A 20,536-nucleotide genomic window follows, 5' to 3' on the forward strand; every position below is an offset into this window, starting at 1 on the left:
AGGAAGATTTGGAGGTTGTCTGTGTGGTTTGAGGAGATCTGAAAGGCTAGCTTGACCAGAACACCCCTTTTTTATTAGCCTAATTGGAGGTTCACACATATCTGTGTTTATGAGCATAGAATTTAAGAATTTGGGTTAAGATCTGACTCTTGAGGAAGTACAGTAGTATAAACATTTTCCCGGGTGAGGTGGGCATGAAGTGTGAGCACCCTTGAAGCATGGAAGCATGAATTATTTTGCTAAGTTAGCCAGTTCTTCCTGACTGAGCTGAGGTCTTCCAAGGGCCAGAAGGAAAGTGATAGGCAAAGCTGAAGGGAGATTGGACTGTGGGGAGTTTTGAGACTGGCGGGAGTTGGGAGGAGAGGTTTTGAGGAGGGTGGTCTCATGGAACATTCCCGTGGGGTGAAGTAGGCACTTGGCAGAGAAATATTGCCAGGGTCCAGGCAAGTACCTGCATACACCCAAGCTGGATATTTTGAGGGGGAGTTTAATAAAGAGGCTATTACAAATGTGTGATCAGGGTATAGGTAAATCAAACCAGGGACAGTACAGTACCTTGGGACAAGCACTAATAAGGAGCCCGCGGCTCCACTCCTGGGCTGATGGAACAAGGGGAGAGATCACTTATTGGACCCTGGAAAGGTAGCTGTAGGAGAGACCGCTTATAAACTGTGGTGGATTAAATGGAATTAAAGTCTAAAATTCTTTGATACTCCTTTCATCAGGAGTGGGGTCTGTGTTCTCCCCCCTTGAATCAGGGCCTCTGTGACTGCTTTGACCAAGAACATAGCAGAAGTGATGTCATGCCAGTTTCTAGGCCCAGGCCTTAACAGATTGGCAGCTTCCATTTCTGTGCTCTCGGGCCACTCACTGCGCTGGGAGGAAGTCTAACAGCCCCAAGGAGAGGCCTACCTGGAGAACTGAAGGTCTCTGTTAGCAGCCCTGATTAGGTTCACCCAAATGATAACCAGCACCAACTTGTCAGCCATCTTGGAAGTGGATTCTCTAGCCCCAGTCAAGCTGCCCCAGCTTATGCCACATGGAACAGAGTTGAGTCACCTCTCTGAGCCCTGTCCAAATTATAGGTTCATCATTAAAATAAGTGGTTGTTAATTGTTTTTGGTTACTAAGTGTTTGAGGTAGATTGTTACCTACCAGTGGATACAGGAATATATATGTTATGGTCAGGAGAGAGACTCAGATAACTCAAGGGAACCTGGCAGGACAACCACTCTGGCCTCTCTCACCTCCTGCCTACTTATTTACTGCCAGTGACCTCCACTGGATGAACCCAATGAAAGCCAGAGGACAAGGAATCTATTGATATTGTCCTTCTAGGTCAGTACCCTGGGAGAAGTGTGAATGGGGGAAGGGACAAATGGAAAACTGGCACCAGGCAATTTGAAGTCGATCTCATGGTGTTGATCCCATTTGATAAAACTCAATTGCCCAACATAGCAGGACACAAACCTTGAAAGACAAAGGCCAGTGTCAGTTTTGGAAGGTAGCCAGGTAGATAATCAATAAGCCAGAAAGGAGAAAAATTTGCCTAAGACTTTAGGCCCTAAATTGTGGCAACGCCCTATGAATGTTGGCCCATCGGGATCAAGGCTGTGGCTGAGCAACTCACTCCCTAATTTCTTGAATGGCCACCTGAGGGGAGCCCTGGGGAGCCAGTGGAGGAACTGGATCTGCCTTTGTGTCCCATAAAATTCCAGAGAAATTGGAATCATCTGGCTAAGGAAGAGAGAGCTACCTTCCTGGACTTGGAAGCCCCAGAAAGGTGGAGGTGACCTGGGCATAAGCAAGACTGGTATGACCTTGCTAGTCAGAGGCAGGTGGCCATGAACCCATCCCCGGAGCGGTGTGCAGAGAGGGAGGAGCCTTCTCCGATATGCCTTTTAGGAGGGAGGAGGGCTACTCCCTGGGCTTCGGGGCCAGCTCCCAAACCAGCCTGGCGCTGGCCAATGTCTAGGAGGAAATTTGCAAAACCAAGTGAGTGGAAGCTTTGGGGAATTGCTCTAGCTGAGAGGGAGGTGGTCGAATGTGATGATTAGAGCTGGGGCTCAGGAGTCTAGCTACCTCGATTCAAATTCTGACTCTGCCTCTTGCCCGCTGTAGAACCCTGTTTAACTCCTCCATGACTCAGTGTTCACGTCAGTAAGATGGAGACACTAGCGCGTAGGCTGTGCGGCCGCTTCCGGGAGGGATAGGAGAGCTTGTGCCCCACACTCTGGGACACTGTAGGATGAGGGGGTTTAAGAGCACAAGCTGTGGAGCAAGGTGGCCAGATGTGAATCCTGACTCCCCCACTGACAATAGGCGCCAGGTGGGTCGAGTTATTGAATTTCTCCATCGTGGTGTCCTGTTTTATGGGGGTCATAACAGCACCTCCTTTATTCGGCTGTCACGAAGACTAACGAGTTAATCTGGGTGAAGGGCTCGGAGTGGGTAGTTGAGCTGCACCTAGCCAGCAGTCCCTTAGCTGTGATGACCATGTTGGCTGCTCCATCCCCACGCGAGGGCACATCTGGGGACTGCAGTCCTAACCCAACATCAGTATCCGCATCCGGCTGGGAGCACAAGCTGGGGGGAGCAACCCACGAGGGCTCAGTTCAGATTTATCAGGACCTATGGCCCTGCCTATGGGTGGGTGGCTCCGTGGGTGGTTGAGCTGTCTGTTTCCTCAGGTTGTGCTCACACTGGCCTCTTTGCTCTGTTCCAATCTTAGCTTCTAGGCTTTCCCCAGCGGCACGGTGAGACCTGGCTGGGCGGAACAGGGCTGCCACGACCAGTGTGGGGTGACTGATGGCTCACGGGGAGCTGGGCTTCCCTTCTGCCCTGGGGCCTGCTTGTGGAAAAAAAGCCAATGAAAAATGGTCGCAATAAAGAAGACTGCTCCCGGGCGACAATGCTTCTTTGTTTCCAGGTAAATGATATGGCTTAGGCCTCCAACCAAGGCGTCTGGAATCGGAGCAAGCTGGTTCTGTTTCCAGCTTCTGGAACCCACTTGTGATATTGCCACCCTCCTGTGCCTCCAGGATAGCCTTCTTTAAGATCCTGCCTTTTAAAGGCCTCCTCACAATTCGCCTGTTCCCGTGTGGCTTGCTTTGACAGACTGACACGGGCGGGATGTGGCGGAGACCCACAGCAGCTACTGGTCAATATGCCAGAGCGCCACCAGGCAGGAGGGAAAACTCAGTCACGGCCTACACTGGCAGGCCCCGGGAAGTCACATTAGTAGTGAACCTCTTGGAGCCTCTTTTTGCAAAATGAAGGTAATATTAAATGACTTTAGGAAGTATCCTGAGGCTAAAGAATATCAGGTGGTGGTATTGATGGTGTTGACAGAACAGTAATGCTCATTAGATCCTCTGATTTTAAGGCCTGTGGGGCGGTCATCCTCAGGTGGAAGGTTCTTCCCGCCGTGACTCCTCCCTCCCTCCCGTCCCAGTCCTTCTCAGAAGATGAGGAAGATTCTCGGGAATGGTTGCCCCTTGGCCTGGCAGAGGGGCAGGAATTCTGGGAAGAGAGCCATTCCAGGAGCCTGGCCTGCCCCTGAGCTACAGTGAGGTGAGTCCTCACTCTGAGGACTTTGGGCTCTGAGAGCCCAAAGATCTGCTGCCCTCATCCTCCTCACCCAGGCTGAGCTGGGAAAGCCGCAACCCACATATCATGCCTTGTTTCTTGGCTCTGCCCTTTCCGTAAAGTACCCTGCCTCCTGAGAGGACAGAGCTACCGTCCCAGTCTCCATCTCCCGTACCGTGGGAGGGGAGAGGTGGTACAAAGTACAGCAGATACGCTGGCCCTTTCCGACACCCACCGGAAGAGTGTGGCTGCAACGTAAAGCCATCCTGTTCAACTGCAGTTTCTGCAGGTAAAGTTTCCAGTCAGCCACCAGAGGGTGCCCACAGAGCTCTCTGAAAATGACCCAAACCCGAAGAATGAGGGGAGAAAGACGATTTCCAGGGCCTGTGAGACCCAGACAAAATAGAGCTGGCCCACAGCTGATGCGACCAGATGCACAGGGCAGCTAACGAGACAGGAGTTTGCCTGCGAAGGAGAGCCAGGGTGGGAGCGATAGAAATCACCTGAATGGTAGCTCAACAAGTCGCTTCTTGATTTTCAATTGGCAACTGCCATCGCACTTTGAGGATTGGCTCAGGGCACATTTTCATTCCTTGGCAAAACTTCCTTCCCCACCCTTTCTCCCCATCCTCGTGTACAAAGGAAATGCAAATGCATGTAAATATTAGCCTAAGCCACAGGCTTCTGGAAGGTAAGGCGGCTGTCCCTGCTGCTGCAGCGGCTTTTTAAAAAATCCTATAATGCAAGTGAAAGGACAGATTTTCTGAGCCACTGCTCCTGCAGCAGGGTGAGGCCTCTGAAAGGAATGGCGAAGCCATGGTTCTCTGAAGAGAAGGCCTTGTGTGGAGCGTGCCTGGGATGAGAGGAGCGGAGGGACAGCTCCTCTGCTCTCCCCAGCGGGGCCTGGCAAGCAGCCTGGTCTGGCAGCCCTGGGTCTCCAGGGCCTGGCACGATGACTGACACACAGTAGGTGCCTGTGGATGTTTGCTGAATGAGCGAGTGAATGAATGGGGAGTAAGCTGGCGTGGGTGGTTCAAGGCCTGGGCTGGCTGGGAGCGTTCACCAGGGTGAGGGGTGAATTGGGAAAGGGGTGAGGGGAGAATTGGGAAAGGGGTGAGAGTTGGGGCAGGGGAGGGCAGAAGGGTAGCCTTCCAGGGAGGAGAGGTCCTGTGTTCTGGTTTGCCTCTACCTCAGGCCTTTTCTGTGGACGTCCAAGATTCCAGAACAAAATGTTTGACTTTGTTCCGATGCTAGTTAAACTACCCAGTGGACCCATTCATTCGTAAGGTCTACTCATTTACAGTGATGGAGCAGCAGTGGGGACCCTGGCAGTTACCCTGTGTCCCCACTCAGGGGACCCCCAGTCTCCTTTAGCCATTCCTTGGTGAACAGGGGATGTAAATGTTGGAGAAAGCCAGCATATTACTATTACTGAACAGGGCTTTGGCTCTCTGGAAACCCAGCTAGTGTGGAAATGGGCTTAGGCACCGGCTGCTGGGTAATTGGGCCATGGATCCCCCCGGAAAAGTGCAGGCAATATATGTGTGTGTGTGTATATATATATAGTGTGTGTGTGTGTGTGTTTGCAAGCATGAGAATTGTTGCAATAATGCCTTGCCCTGATGTAACAAATTACTGCAACTGGGTGGCTTGAAAGAACAGAAATGTATTCTCTCACAGTTCTGGAGGCCAGAAGTCTGAAATTAAGATGTCAGCAGCGGTGGTTTCTGCTGGAGGCTCTGGGGGAGAATCTGTTCTATGCTTCTCTCCTACCTTCCGGTGGCTGTCAATAATTCTTGGCATTCCTTTACTTGTAGATACATTGCTTCAATCTCTGCCTTTGTCTTCACATATTCGTTGGTCTCTACGGTTCTGTTTCTGTGTCTTATAAGAATACTTGTCATGGGATTTAGGGCTCACCCTAATCCAGGATGATCTCATCTAAAGATCTTTACCTTAATTACATCTGCAAAGGCCAAATAAGATTACATTCTGAGGTTCTGGATGGATAGATCTTTTGGGAGAACACTGTTTAGCCCAGTACAAACAAGATACAAATGTGTTTATTGCTGGATTATTCCCCTGGTGGACCACCCATGTGCTTAAACAAACAGGAATACTCAGAGCCAGAGAGATTGATTTTGTTTTTGAAAGAATTTGATATTTCAAAAAAAAAAAAAAAATGAAGTCCTTGTGGAAAAAATATGATTTAGGATTGTTTTAAATTCTAATTTCATATTGAAATGGGAGTGAGAAATCATACTTTCGCTGCCTGGGGTCTCTAAAGATGTTAATCAAGGTAATTAGTGAATTATACATAGGTCAGTATGCTGAGAAGGTAGAATGTGAGAGTGGTGTTGTTGTTGTTGTTGCTGTTGTTGTTGTTGGTGGTGGTGGTTTTATTCAGTTTGGTGTCTTGCAGTTATTGAGGCCACTAGTGACCTTAGCAGGAGCAACCACCATATTGTTACCATCAGTGGGTTGGAGTTGAGGATTGAATGGAGGTGAGGAGACTGTTAGTATGGATATCTTTTTGCCAGGAGCTTGACTGTGAAGTGAGAGAGAAGATTTAGTGGTCTCTGAGATGTGGTCTGTGACCTTAGAAGGTTAATTAATAATCTTCTATTTGTGCTTGCTACAATTAGCTTGAACTGCTTCCAGAACTTCTTAGGGATGGTATCCACTGGTGACGTCTCTTGAACAGTGCAAACAGAAGTTGCTAGCCAGGCCCAAAGCTCCCCCCCAGGTGCCTTTGTGTCCTGGGTAGAGTAGCACTGCAGCCCCGAATTCAACAGCTTGACAGAACCTCAGCGCCACGCCAGTGTCCTCTCTGTCCTTTGTACAGCTGTTTCTCCTACTTCTTCTTCTTCCATCACCTGCTCATCTTTTCAAGCTCAGCTGGAATAGTCCCTGTTTGTTCTACCCTTCCCCCACGAAGTTGCTCAGTCTTTAGGACCCCCATAGCACCCTTAAATTATGGACATAGCATTTATCATTGTACTGTGGAATTCCTCAATTTTCTGCTCTTCCATGACATCATTGAGATCAGGATCAGGATCCCTGTCTTTCCTTTTCCCAGTCCTCAGCTCCTCACACAGTATTGGGTGTTTAGTATGAGTTCAGTAAATGTTTATTGAATAAATGAGTTTGTAGTTAATACATTACCATTCAAACGGTAAGCATGTGTGGGGGAGGACACTGTTGGATGTCTGGCAAAGGAATCCAGCCAGGAGAGAGAAAGAGAGGGAAATGGGGCACTAGTTAACAGCATCCATTATCCACTTCTGTTACTACTTGAATCCAGGTTTTGTGCAGGTATGTGTGTTCTTCCAAGCAGCCGTGTGCCTTAGAGGAAACTCACCCTTCTCCAGCCTCATTGGGTGGGTCTGTCTGGACTGCAGGTAATCACATTCCTGTTGCCAGAGGTTGACTCAGGAATGGGCATTATACCCAATTCTGGCCAACGAGACATGGGAGACTTCTGAGAAATGTTTTCTTGCTCCTAAGAGAACAAAAGAGATGTTGTCTCTTCTTTCTCAGGGTGTTGTCATGTCTGGAGGGGAGACCTGGCATTAATGAAGCCATCTTGCCATCAGCTTGAGATGGAGCAGATGCCCGAGGATGCAGAGCAGAAAGATGGTAAGACCCTGGATCTGTAATCACATGGCTGGGCCATTGAAACTGCCTACCCAACCCTCTGTCCCTTAAGAATTACAGTTATTGCAATGAATGCATTTCCTTATTGTTTAAAGATGCTTGAATCTGTTTTTATGACTTGAAGCCAAAAACATCCTAACTGAAACAACTTGCCATATAATAAATATTCATCAAATATAACTTGATTTTAAAGTGATGGCCTTAGAAACAAAAGAGCATGTTCCCCAAGACTCTGTCATGCACTAGGATTTGGAAAAGTAAAATATGATATTCCTGTGATTTTCTCCTTATAGGCCCAATGTTATTCCATTTATTTGCCTCTGCCACTCAGCTGGTAGAAGCCAAATTTCTTTTTCTGGAAGATTAAGAAAAAAATTGGTCATGAGCTATCTGAGGGAAAGTAAACAAAGTTATAAGACACAGAGAAGAAACCTCATTGCTTTGGGGAGATAGATAAGTAAAACTTTAAAAACTGTAGTACAATTAATTTTAGTTAAGTTCCAAAACATTAAAATAGGGTACCACTGGCTCATGAATAGAGAAATTGAAACAAAATCAATGTCAAGAAGGAGACCCCAAAACAGACAGGGATTTAGCAAATAATAAAGGTCTCATTTCAAATCAGTGGGGAAAACTAGATGTTTTATCAGTGGTGTTTGGACAACATGGTAGCCAGCTATCACAATGAATACATAAATAAAATTGGAGCCATACCTCATACTTTACCAAAGAAATTCCAAATGGGTCAAAGATTTTAAATATAAAAATGTGAAACCATAAAAATACGAAAAGACATATGGACTCTTTTTTTTGGTTGTAATTTATGACCAAAGAAAACCTTTTAAGATATGACACAAATTATAGCAGTTATAAAATAAAAGATTGAAACATTCAACCATATTTTTAATAATGTGCATGCAAAAAAAAACCAAAAGGGGAGTCAAAAGTCATTAGACAAATTGGGAAACATATTTGCAATTCATTGCTACATAATCCTTAGGAAAAAGACCAATAACGCAATGCAAAAGTGGGTGAAGGATATTGGGTCAGGTGACTTGGATTGGCAATTTGGCAGTCTCTATCAAAATTACAAATATATATAATCTTTGATTCAGTGATTTTACTTATAGGAATTATTTATAATAATTCTATTACTAGCAATTCTATTAAATTACAACATACTCCTAGATGTGGAAATCACTTGTTGAACAGTTATTCATTGCAGCATTTTTTGTAGTATCAAAAAAAAGGAAATAATGGAAATGATCACTAATGGGGGAGTGGTTAGACAAATGGTACTATGTTAATATAATGGATTACTACGCATCATGGAGAAAGATTGAGGAGCTCTTTGTGTACTGGTGTGGAGTGACCTCTGGTATATATTAAGTAAAAAAAGGAATGTAACAGAATAGTGGATTGCCATTTGTGTAAATAAAAGATGGTGAGAGGTGGGGTGTCTGGGTGGTGCAGTTGGTTGGGGGAGTCTTGATTTCCACTGGGGTCCTGATGGGGTCATGGGGTTGTGATCTCAGGGTCATGGGATCGAACCCGACGTTGGGCTCCATGCTCAGCAAGGAGTCTGCTTGAGATTCTCTCTCTCTCCTGTCTCCTTCCCCCCAAATCGATCAATCAATTCTATCTTTTAAAAAAAAAAAGATGGTGAGAGGTGCCTTGCACAAATTTACTTGTATATTTCTGCAAGGAAACAGAGGAAATCAGTGACCCTGATGCCTCTAGAGGGGAACTGGAGGGCTGGAGTATGTGCCGGGGAGGGAGACTTCACTGGGTAAAATTGTATGCCTTCGACTTATGAACTGCATGAATGGATTTTCTATTCCAATTCCAAAACAAATAAATTACACTTAAAAAGGTATTTGAAAAGCAAGGAGGAGAAATAGAAAAACCCTCAATGCTTTCAAAATGAAAACTGAAAATGAGGAACTGTAAATCTAATTTAATAAATGCAGGACACCTGTATCCAGCATCTCCACCTTCTTCAGCTCTCCACCAACCTCACATAGGCTGGGGTTTGATTTGCCAGCCCTAAGCCCCCTCCCTTACCGCTTCCCATTCCTCCTGCCCCAAGGTCAAACTCTCTGCTGGGGATTCACCTCTATGCTTCTGTCTTTGTCATACCCAGGGCAGAGCACTAAGCTGAGAGCATCCTACTTTCCTCTGCTGGGTACAAGTGATGGGTACAATTGTCTGTCTGAAGGGTGGGCGAGTAGTTGAGACACTTAATTTTGGAAAATTAGACTAAGGCAGAAGAAAATGAAAGCAAGTCAGGGTAGGTTTTCACCCGTAGAGAACTGTAACAGGGTGGGTGAGAGGAAATGACAATAAACCGTAGAAAGGGGACCCACCTACTTGCCACACTTTGGCTGAATTTTTCTCTTCCCAGAGTTCTGTAGTTGATGCCTTATTAACATCAGAGGGGATTTGATGACTTGTCATATTCAGTCCTGACTATTGAAATGAAAAGTATGGAAAATGAAAGTCAATTGCATTCTTTAATTTTAGTCATCCCATTCCTGGAGCATATTGAATACTACTTTGGGTTCTTCCATTGTTCAGGTTATTAATAACAAAGAACCAAAGTATTTCACATTCCTAAAGAGTCTTTCATCTCAAAGGAGCCAATGTAATTCACTAATTCAGTTACCTGAACTACATTTGGTAATTATTTGAGGATCACTTCACCCAGGGGTGAATTTCAACGAGTTGTGTGACACAGCCAACAGTCACTTCATTCTCCAGTCAGTGCAAAAGAAAAATGAATAGCTAATGGGGATGTCCTCCTGAAGGATTTGCCCAGTGAAAACTTCAGGGAGATGGATGCTGAAAAAATGTAATTAACTGCCCGAAATTAGTACCTCTACTCTTACTCAAGGTTTCCTGACCTCTTTACTAGAGTCAGGGTGGAGAGGTGTCTTATCTCAGAATGGGGCTCTCTGGCAGCTGAGAGACCTGTGAACAGCAGTCACTCCATTGCTATATTTTTTTGATAAATGGTATTATTTGATAAATGGTGTATAAATGGTTATAAATGGTATTGTATTTTTAATTTGTGTCCACAAAGTCACTGTAAGAATATAGAAATGCAATTCATTTTTCTATTGTTACAATTGATTTTTGTATGTTGATCTTGTATCTGTGATGTAGTTGAACCTACTAGTTTGCGGAATGTTTTTTTCAGATTCCTTGGGATTTCTATGTAGACCATGGTGGCATCTGCAAAGAGGGACATTTTTAGTTCTTACTTTCTTATCTGTATGCCTCTATTTTCTTTTCTTGCCTTATTGAGCTGGCTAGATCACAGGAATAGCAGTGATGAGAGCAGATAACTTTGCAGACCTCTTTACCTTGTACCTGATCTTTTATTTTATTTATTTATTCGAAAGAGAGAGAGAGAGAGACAGAGAGAGAGAGAGAGAGAGAGCCAGAGAACACAAGAGGGGGGAATGGCAGAGGGAAAGAGAGAAGCAGGCTCCATGCTGGGCTTGATCCCAAGACCCTGGGATCATGACCTGAGCCGAAGGCAGATGCTTAACAGACTAAGCCACCCAGGCGCCCCACCTTGTGCATAATCTTAGGGGAAAAACATTCAGTCTTTTACAATTTATTAGCTATGGGATTTTTCATTGATGTTCTTTATCAAATTGAGTCAGTTTCCTGCTATTCCTAGTTTTCTGAGAGTTTTTAAAATCATGAATAGGTGTTGAATTTTTATCAGATGTTCATTCTGCATCAATTGATACAATCACAAGGGATTTTTTCTCTTTATTAATGTGGGTGACTATATGGATTGATTTTTGAACATTAAACCAGACTTGTATCTGTGGCTAGCAGTTATTCCAATACTACTTATTTTAAAGTTCATTTATAAGAAATAGTGTCTCAGTTATTTGACCCTGTAATGGGGGTGGGGGGAGAAGAGAGGTTAAGTAGCTGGAGCCAAAGGCATGTGGCTTGATCCACTTTACTGAATCCAGTAAGACTTCTTTTTCTCTTCCATCTACTCTCTACTATTACCCAGAGGTCAGGAAATCGCTGCCGGTAGGGACACCTGCCCATTACCCTTGAGGCTGGTCATTGGAGAGTGTAACATGGAGTCTGGCTACTGTGAAAGCTTGTGTTTGTGGGAGCATGTTCATCAGTCACTGCTGTCCCAGAAAGAATGATCTCCGCTTCCCTTCTGTACGCCAGATAGCACGTTAGGACATTTTAATGGCAGAAGGTAAATCATATCTAAAATCCTAGCAGAAAAGGAGTCAGGAAGATATGGTTTTAAGTCTTCCAACCCCTGTGATCCAGAGAGGAGTATAGAAAAGAGGCAGAAATACATGCAGAGGGTGAAGAGACAAAATTTAGCACTCCCATCTGCCTCACTGAATCTGATAGCAAGCAGACCTTCCATCTACTCTTCTTAATTACCCTGCAAATTCTATCTATTAAATTTTGATGTCATCTTTCCTCTTACTGCCTTCATCATCATTCAAAAACCTACCCAAAAGGATGTATTTGCAAAGGTGGAGTTGGGGTGGAAAAGAAAGAGGTAAGATGCAATGCAATAGGATAGCTGCTATTTGAATGACCTATTTGAATGAAGTGTGCTTGTGTAGAGATGTTTGAGAAGATGAGAAAGAAAGAAAGGCAGACAGAAGAGTCTAGATTTTGGCAGTTTGGAGTGCTCTGAATGGGCACATATGTAGCCTGGAGATAGTGTGCAGAGTTAGCAAGAGGTAATTAAGGACAGAGCTCATGAGGCTGGGGGCTCAGCATTGGGACATGACCCCCAACAAAGAGAAACAGATGGGCAATGATCATGTTCAGAGAAACAGAGCCAAGGACTTGAGTAGGACAAGCCATGGCTTGATTGGCAAGTCAAAGTTGAAAGCAAGGCAGTTGGGAAGGAGAATTTGGAGTCAGGGGTGGGATTCCTTCAGGGACTCTGGTGGAGCAGGTGCCAGTCCTCAGCCCTCTGCTGCTGCTTATTATTTGAGGTGGCAGAGTGTGCAGAGGAGACTTCTATAACCAATGAGCCTGGTGTGTATCACTTTTGGGGATTTGACAGACAGATGCTGATTTCCAAGATCCCAAGATCTTTGTAAGTTTAGCTCTTTCTCCAAGGCCCAGGTGAGATGTTCTGCTAAGAGATAGCATGATTAGAAGTCAAAGTTGTGTGAAAGGCCCAGGACTGCCTCCCTTCCCTTCCCTTCCCTTCCCTTCCCTTCCCTTCCCTTCCCTTCCCGTCCCGTCCCGTCCCGTCCCGTCCCTTCCTGTCCCGTCCTGGTCCTGTTCCCATTCCTGTTCCCTTTTGCCTTCCCAAAATCTCAGTTGGGAACTTTTTCCTATATGGAAGACTACTGAACCCTTGAATAAAGAAGTACGCTAAGTCTGATGGGTTAGAGAGGTCAGGGCTATGGGAGGTAACAAGAGCCAGTGATGGACAAAATGCCTTCCTTCTGGACACAGCTCCCTAGATTCCTCCAGTCTCTATGTAACACCTCAGAGTGCAGCTGTGCATGGCTCTCTGGCTTGTTATCCTTCAGAGGGTTAGAGTGCAGCTTGGAGGTAGTGGGGGTGACTGATTTTATTCCTGCATGGGTCAGGGCACTTTGCACTGCTCCGTGGCCCCAGACTGCTCCCTTAGGCTGGTCTACAGGTGTGAGATATTGGTCTCAAGAAGCATCGAACTGGCATCATTAGATCCATTGGCGATGTTAGAAAAGTATCATCTCAGGATTAGTGGTACGCCCCAAGTGTCCTTCTCACATACAAAGGACTAAACATTTTTCCCTGCCAGTGATTTTCAAATTCTTTTGGCCTTTAAATTATTTTTTCACCCCCTCCAAATGAAATCTTACTTGGAAACCCAAAATAAAAATCAAATAGAAGAGGAACTGTTCTGATTGAATATTGGGCATTCAGATACCCATGTATTTACCCCCTTCCTCCTTTGGACTACCTCCAAAAATTTTCTAGGGCTTTAGTAAACAGAATATTAAAATCACTGTATTATGTGTTCTTTAAAGCTGGTTAGTACTCTTCCTCAACTTCAAAGAGTAAGAAACTGAGACATGAAGGGGCTAAAGAAGTTACTTTGCCAAGGGCACGCTGTGTGTTTGTATCAGTCAGGAACTGTACTTGGCTGATCTGAAAATTGATTTAAGCAACACAGAACTTTCTTTTCCTTTCCTCTAATAAGGTGTCCAGAAGTGGGCAGTGTAGGGTTGATGTGGCAGTGCCATGAGCTTTTTGGGGATCCAAGGTCTTGGCAGCTTGCCATTCCGCAATCCCTAGGGTGAATCTTCACCCCGTGCTTATAGTATGATTTCTAGAGCTCCAGCCACTTGACTCCAGCATCTGAAAGATATAGAAAGAGGAACAGAAGGGGCCTGTCATCTGAGTCATTCCCTTTAAAGGGGGCTTTCTAGAAAGCCTCGATGTCTTTTACTTACATCTCATGTAAGTCATAAACTGAAGCTGGGCATTCTGTCAGTCCTAGCAATGTGGGAGCTCTGACAGCGAGGAAGGCGAGAATCACTATTGGGTGGGTAACTTATGGTCCACCACAAATATGATACCCTTACCCTCTAAGTGAGCACATGTCTTGGATTTTGGATTAGTTCCAATTGCAAATAACCTGCCTATTCTCCTAAACCCACAAAGTCAGCATGTTGGCACCTAAATGTATGTTTTTTCTATTCAGAAAAGGCTCAAATATCCTTTGTTTGATTCATTTGTCCTGAACTTTATTTTAGAAAATGAACTGTTCACAAAAGAACTGAATTTGTTATTTGCTCAAATTGCTTGACACATGTCATTTTTTAAAAAACATTGTTCACGTATTGGATTCTCTTCAGGTGGCAGGTGGAAAGGTATAGGTTAGTCATACATGGGGGATTGGTGACCAAAAGTGGGAGCCAGATTATTCTTCAGGGTACACTAATCCCCATCCTTTGACCCTTTACCACATGAAGGTCTTCACTGATTTCTCCCTGAAGTATTACCATTCCCTGCCTGCTTTCCTGTCCACCTAATCATGGGGGACGGGGCACTGTTGGTGCACTCTGAGCCACCACTGCCTGTGGTGTGGTGTGGAGGACGAATACTGGACGTGGACTAAAAAGAATCTGGACTCTGCTCTGCCCCTTCCCAGGGGCCTCGCGGTGACCCTCAGGCAAGCCCCTTCATTCCTCCAGGCCTCAGTTCCCTCCTCAGTAAAATCTGGGGTTAGACTTAGATGAGCTCTGTGGACACCTGCCAAGTCAAGCATTCTGATTGTATCTCCTGCTCCCGTCCCCCTTCCCTTGCCCTCTGTTGGATTGGAATGTGACCTACAAATGCTGCCAGTCGCTGGGCAAGGGCTCTTCAAAGTCACCTGTCCCTTTTCTGCCACCAGAAAGAATTGTGATGAAAATCAGCCTGTTTTCTTGAAGTTTCACTGAAGAAGATTTGTTTTCCAGACTCTAGGAGGTTTTCTCAATGTAGGTTTCTAACTAAAATGCCTCCAGTTGTAATTCAAAGCCTGTTTGCTATTGCCCTATTGTTTGTATGATTCTTGTCTGGTTATTCAGAGGAAAACTTCAGACAAAATAAAAATTGCAATAGGATGAAAGACATTTTCCAGGGGAAGATAAAGGATCCAGATTTCTCATTGTCTATTCATGAGTTCACTTATTAGCTCATTCGGTTGACTGAGAAACCTAGGCGCCTACGTGCAAGTCACACATGGAAAATGTGGGCTTCTACCCTGACCTGGTCTATACTGTAGATGAAAGTGCCATTATGTGTCAGGCCCTGTCCCATGTGTGTCACATTCTTAGTTAATCTTTACAAGAGCCATATGATGTAGGCATTTATTATGGAATTTTATTGCTATAGTCTGCCCCCTCTTTAGACTAGAGGGGCTACACATTACCCCTTTCCTAATCATTTATTTACCTAATTTGGGGGGCACCTATTAGGTATTAGACATTAGGGTTGTGACAAAATAAGACAAAGGGTTTAGCTGACAGGCCTGCCAATCTGTTAATCATAGTGCTCTGACTACTCCCAAGTATATGACCCAAGCTTGGCCCATCATGAAACTTTGTGTCTTTTTTGATAGTGATTGGGCTGAGGGTTGGGAGAATGACCCAAGTAGGGACAGTTAGAGTTTTTATATGCCATATTATCTGATTCTGGTTGCTGGAAAAGACAAAGTTTCTCTTTATCCATTTGAGCCCTAGATTCAGATATATATGGTACCTACTCCACTATTATGCTTTCCAGTTTCATAAACCAATAAAATCTCTTTTTGCTTGAACCATTGGTTTGAACCATATAAACTGCCATTTTTTTTTTCCAGATTTTTTTCTGGTTTAACCTAATGATTTGAACTTCTGCTGCCTGCGATTGAAAGAGTCCTGACAAATCTGGTAGTATTGTTATCTCTCAGGTAGATTAAGAAAATGAGGCTAGGAGTATTTATTCACCCCAGGTCATTCGGCTATTAGGCATAGCAAGAACTAAAACCCAGGCAACTTCAAAGCCTATGTTCTTGATTACTCTGGTACCATCCCATAAAGTCAGACAAGGACTGAAGAGAAGAGACTTCTACTCAAGGAGTGGTCCACAGGCAGTTGCCTACCAGCAAACTCTTTGCTACTGGTCCAAGAGGAGGTAAGAAGTAATGAACCAGAATGTAAACAAACTGTATCTCTAAGTACACTTTTTAAGTTCAGCTGACATTTTTTTTTTTAATAGAAATACTTTCCTGAGAAAGTTAGCAGTATGTTGATTCAGATTCTGATGCATACTCTTTATCCCCTCTTGGGTTGGCATCAAGCTATGGACCCGTACTTGGAGGAGCAATGGTAGAGGACTGTTGGGTTTGCTGCCCAGCTGACAACCATCTTACTATCTCTGGAGACTTCCACAGAAGCTGTGTCTGTATCATGTGACCTTGTCCCCCTCTTCTGTTAGTCATAACTGATTTGTTCACGTCATTTGTTTGAGTCAAGCTGGACCAACCAGATTTTCTTGTCTAAGAATATGGAATCTTAAAAAAAGAAACAAAGGAACCAGGAGATGTTAGTTGCTGAGTTCCAAAAATGGGTGAGCCCAGAAACTCTTGTTTTCATTTCTCTGGAGTTGGTGTGATTCTTGACTTCCGAGCAGTGGTTGTTCAATCTTACATCTTGTAAGGTTATGAATATCCTTTTGAGCAAATTCCCTTTTGTCTTAAGCTATCCAGAGTTGGTTTCAAGAGAACTTTAATACCATTGAAAAATACAGGGAAGACCACCTGTTTATGACTCAGAATTCTATTTATAATTTCAGTTATTAGTTAGCCTATATGACACTGTCCTCCATAATTCTAGGCCTCAGTAATAGTTGGAAACATTGCTACCTGAGCTGGGGGTTCCCACTATAAAATGGAAACAAAGATGTACATAATCAATTACCCCTGGTGACTAAAGTAACTCTGATAAAGACTAAAAATCTTAATTAGAGCAAATAAATGATCAACTTTTGTCGGCTTAACTATAGATAAATAGGACCCAAATGAATGAATTAACTCATTGCTGACTTTAGGAACATTACTACTTTGGGCTAGAGCACTCACATCTGCTCATCTAGCTGGCTTTCAAAGAATGACCATGTGCTCTGGGAAAACCAACATTATCTCCACCAGCTAAATGCAAACAGCAGTTTCTTGAATTCATATTTGGTTTTTGGAAAAAGAAAAAAAAAAGGTGGAGACACAACCCAAATCCTCTTGTTATGTGGCCATATCTGTTTAGATGCAATATTTGATTTAAAAAAATATTTGATTGCCTCCGGAGATCATCTCACTATTTGAAGTTGCGAGTCCAGAGAAGCAAGTCCTCTCCAACTTGGTGAAGGAAGCCGTACAAATGGAGGTTTGAAGATGCATCCTTAGCAGGTAGAAGGGGCCGCATGGAGTGAGAGCAGGAAGAGAAAGGAAGCACGCACGAGGTGCTTGCTGCTTTTCCTTCAGTGGAGGAAAAACAGTGCTGGAAGGTGTTGGGGGAAGCTTCAAAGCTTGACGTGTTCATCGTTTATTTCTGAATCCAGACGATTGTCTCCTCTGTGCTTACCTAGAATCTCTGTGATCTTGGTTCTGAATAGGTTAATCTATTTTTATTTTATTTATTTATTTCTAAAATTTTATTTATTTATTTGAGAGAGAGAGAGTGAGCACGAGAGGGGGGAGCGGGAGAGGGAGAAGCAGACTCCCTGCCGAGCAGGGAGCCAGATGCGGGACTCGATCCCGGGACTCCAGGATCATGACCTGAGCCGAAGGCAGTCGCCCAACCAACTGAGCCACCCAGGCGCCCTAGGTTAATCTATTTTTAAAGGGTATCCAAATGCTATTAAGATAACTCTTGCATTCCTTTGATCTTTCTATTTAAAAATTCAAGGGCTTATAGTCATAGATACCTCTGCCAGTATAGCCAAGAGGATCACCTACAAATGCTCTCTGAATAGAAAAAAAACCCTCGAACCTGAGATTCAAATATCTATGCTTATAATTCTCTACATATAAAACCTCTTCTTAGTCTCTGTTTAAATTCTAGTGATTTAGGTGCAGAGTTCTTTTCTTCTTAATTGTATCGCTGGACATAAATTAGGCATAATCTATAAGATTTTCAACGTATCATACATCCAGCATTTTTTATTGTACTAAATTTCAGGGCTAATTTAAGTTTAAACTCTTTATTTTAGAAAATCAGTAACAGCAACTAATTAGCACATCTCATTCTGGATGTATTTGCCAACCAATTTCAGAGACTCATTTGCCTGTTAAGAGATTTTATTGAACACCAGCACCACAGACTCTCCTTTTTTTCTAGTAAACAGCTCATGCTTATTATCTTATTACAGGAATGCCACTGGTTAAATCAGGCTCTGAATATAAATAGCCATATTACTGCCATCAGGCATCAATGTTTATTTAGTGGCTGTGAGTCATGCATACCTCTTTGATCGGGTTTGGAATGAGCCGTTGCAGTTTTTGTTCAAAAAGGTTATTTGCAAAGGCTACAGAAGTATCAGTTAGATTAAACATGAAATTAATCAGTGTGGAATTTTATCAGCCATTTCTGCCACCAAACACCAGGTGTCAAGAGCATGTGCAAATGAGGGCTGAACATAATGAAGCTGGGGGGGACAGCTTAGTAGGGAGGTCAGAAAAGATTCCAAGAGGTCTACCATGCTCGGGGAGGAAAGATGGAGGGAGGGGGAGTGGGAAGGAGCGGGGGAGGGAGAGAAGAAGGAAGGAGGGAAATATTGAAGGCCTACTGAATCATCTGGAACTCATTGGCAGTTTCACACTGCGTATCTCATAGCAGAGTATATGGAAAAGAGAGTTAGGTGACCTGGGTTAGCCTGAACTCTGCCTTGTCCTACCCAGTGATCTTTGGGAAACTGTTTAATGCATACATGCATTACCAAGGATACATATAGAACATATGATAAACTTGTACAAAAGCGTATTTTCCACCTCAACGTTTCTTGAGACTAAAAGTATCAGGGAGCAAGAGACCCAAGATAGCTGTCATATGGTTTTAGTTGATGAAACTGTGTTGGTGGAAGAGACGAGGCCCTTTGACTGGAGGGCTCATTTAAACTGGGTCCATTCATTGCTTCAACATTTAGTGGGTGCTCCAGCCTGTCAGGTGTATGTGTGGAGAGAGGCCTGTGAATAATTATAACAAAGCAAGTTGAGTGCTGTGATGATTGCCACTATAAATTCCTGGTGACCTCACTCTCCGGCAGCCCTCATCACTGCTCAGTCATTATGTGGCATTTCCGCCCGGCGACTCTCCCTGCCGCTGCCTCAGTGACTATTTCTGATGTTCTCCACTGTCTTCAAGCTTCTGACTTTCCCTGAGTTCGTCTTCCTCTCAGCAGATGATCTAACCTTCCCTACAGTGAAAATGAATTCACCTACATCCACACTCATCCTCTCCTTCTCCCTCATTCTCCTCATAGGGAACGTCTTCCCTCTTCTAGGAGGCAATCCGTCTACCTGTTGTTTGGACCCTATCTCTTCCCAGGGTTCTTTTTCTATCCAGAATCTTCCCTTCTTCTCTCTCAACTGGCTCTTTGCCGTCAGCAGATAAAAATGCTTAGTGTCTCCCAATTAAAAAAAAAAACAAAAAACAAAAAGCAAAACCATCCTCCTTTGAGAGTACCTCTCTGCAGGAATCTTCCTTCCTCGTCACAGACAAGCTTCTTGAAAGAGTTGTCCACCTAGAACTCTCACATCCTCAGGTTCCACTTAATCTTGGGTCAAGTTGTCTGGGAGACTCCGACCCAGAAATTTGCATGCAGGTGGTATATGGGGGTGGGTGCTCTAGAAACCACCTTGGGAGTGGGATAAAGGAAGCGGGATTGGCGATGTAGATACAACAGGGGCACCATCCAACTCTAGAGAACTCGAGAGCTGGCATGGCCTTTCAGAGATGACCTGAATTGAGACAAAGGGGACAGGCCTTTTTAACCCCACATCAACGTGTCATTGGATGCACACAACAGGTGTACACCCTCGGGCAAGGCAGCTTCCTTTGATAAAGGGTAATTCTTGGAGAAGAATCTGGCCATGGGCCACCAGCAGGCAACAGTCCTGGCAGCTGGGGGAAGGAGTGCTTCATTCCTAGAGGGGGTTTCTGGGTGGCACAGCCTAGCGCACACTGCTTACCCAGCCTTCTATAACCTGGCTTTCTCTTGAGCTCCAGACTCCATCTACATTCAACTGCCTGTCAGACATTTCCAAAAGCCAATGAAACATTCAGATTTAACTCATCACTTTCTACCACTCCACTCACTCCTTCCTTAGGGTTCTTTGTCTTGGTAAATGGAAGAGAGAAGATAACCTGTGAGAGTTATCCTTTCTCTCCTTTGTGGATTACTTCAGGCTCTGTTTGTTCTTTGCAGCCCTCTGAGGAGTCTTGTGGGCTGAATACACATGCGCACTAAGCAAGGTGCTCTTTTTGCATCCTGTCACCAACCAGGAGCCCGGGCGGCACCACAGCTCACTGAGTTCTGGCACGGCTGTCCTTGCTCGCTCCACTTGTCTTCATTCTCACTTTCTTGGGCTTGCATCTACCAAATATATTGTTACGACCATCACTATGGTCTCAGGACTTGCTTTTTTATTTTTTAATTTTATTTTATTATGTTATGTTAGTCACCATTCATTACATCATTAGTTTTTGATGTAGTGTTCCATGATCCATTGCTTGCATATAACACCCAGTGCTCCATTCAATAC

The 20,536-nt window shown here is 44.3% G+C and overlaps 1 protein-coding gene and 1 long non-coding RNA gene across 11 annotated transcripts in view; one reads left to right on the forward strand and one right to left on the reverse strand.

Moving 5' to 3' along the window:
- Positions 1 to 20,536, forward strand: part of SPTSSA (serine palmitoyltransferase small subunit A) — a 975,882-nt gene that overhangs the window by 276,538 nt on the left and 678,808 nt on the right. Inside the window, exon 3 of one of the 3 annotated variants that reach the window (XR_014148521.1) lies at positions 7,129 to 7,227. The exons of the other annotated variants lie outside the window; for them this stretch is intronic. The gene's annotated coding sequence lies outside the window, so the exon portion shown is untranslated. The remainder of the gene's footprint in view (positions 1 to 7,128; positions 7,228 to 20,536) is intronic. 3 annotated transcript variants of the gene reach the window in all.
- Positions 1 to 20,536, reverse strand: part of LOC145723457 (uncharacterized) — an 84,106-nt gene that overhangs the window by 44,107 nt on the left and 19,463 nt on the right. For 2 of the 8 annotated variants that reach the window (XR_014148537.1, XR_014148530.1), the window contains exon 5: positions 8,301 to 9,714. The exons of 4 other annotated variants lie outside the window; for them this stretch is intronic. This is a non-coding gene — a long non-coding RNA (uncharacterized LOC145723457). Of the gene's footprint in view, positions 1 to 8,300; positions 9,715 to 13,098; positions 13,615 to 20,536 lie in introns of those variants that run through there. 2 more of the 8 variants (XR_014148532.1, XR_014148531.1) reach the window with 2 other exon arrangements.

This window comes from Leptonychotes weddellii, chromosome 9 (genome assembly GCF_054177405.1).
Source record: "Leptonychotes weddellii isolate Sample4059 chromosome 9, ASM5417740v2, whole genome shotgun sequence".
Taxonomy (NCBI): domain Eukaryota; kingdom Metazoa; phylum Chordata; class Mammalia; order Carnivora; family Phocidae; genus Leptonychotes; species Leptonychotes weddellii.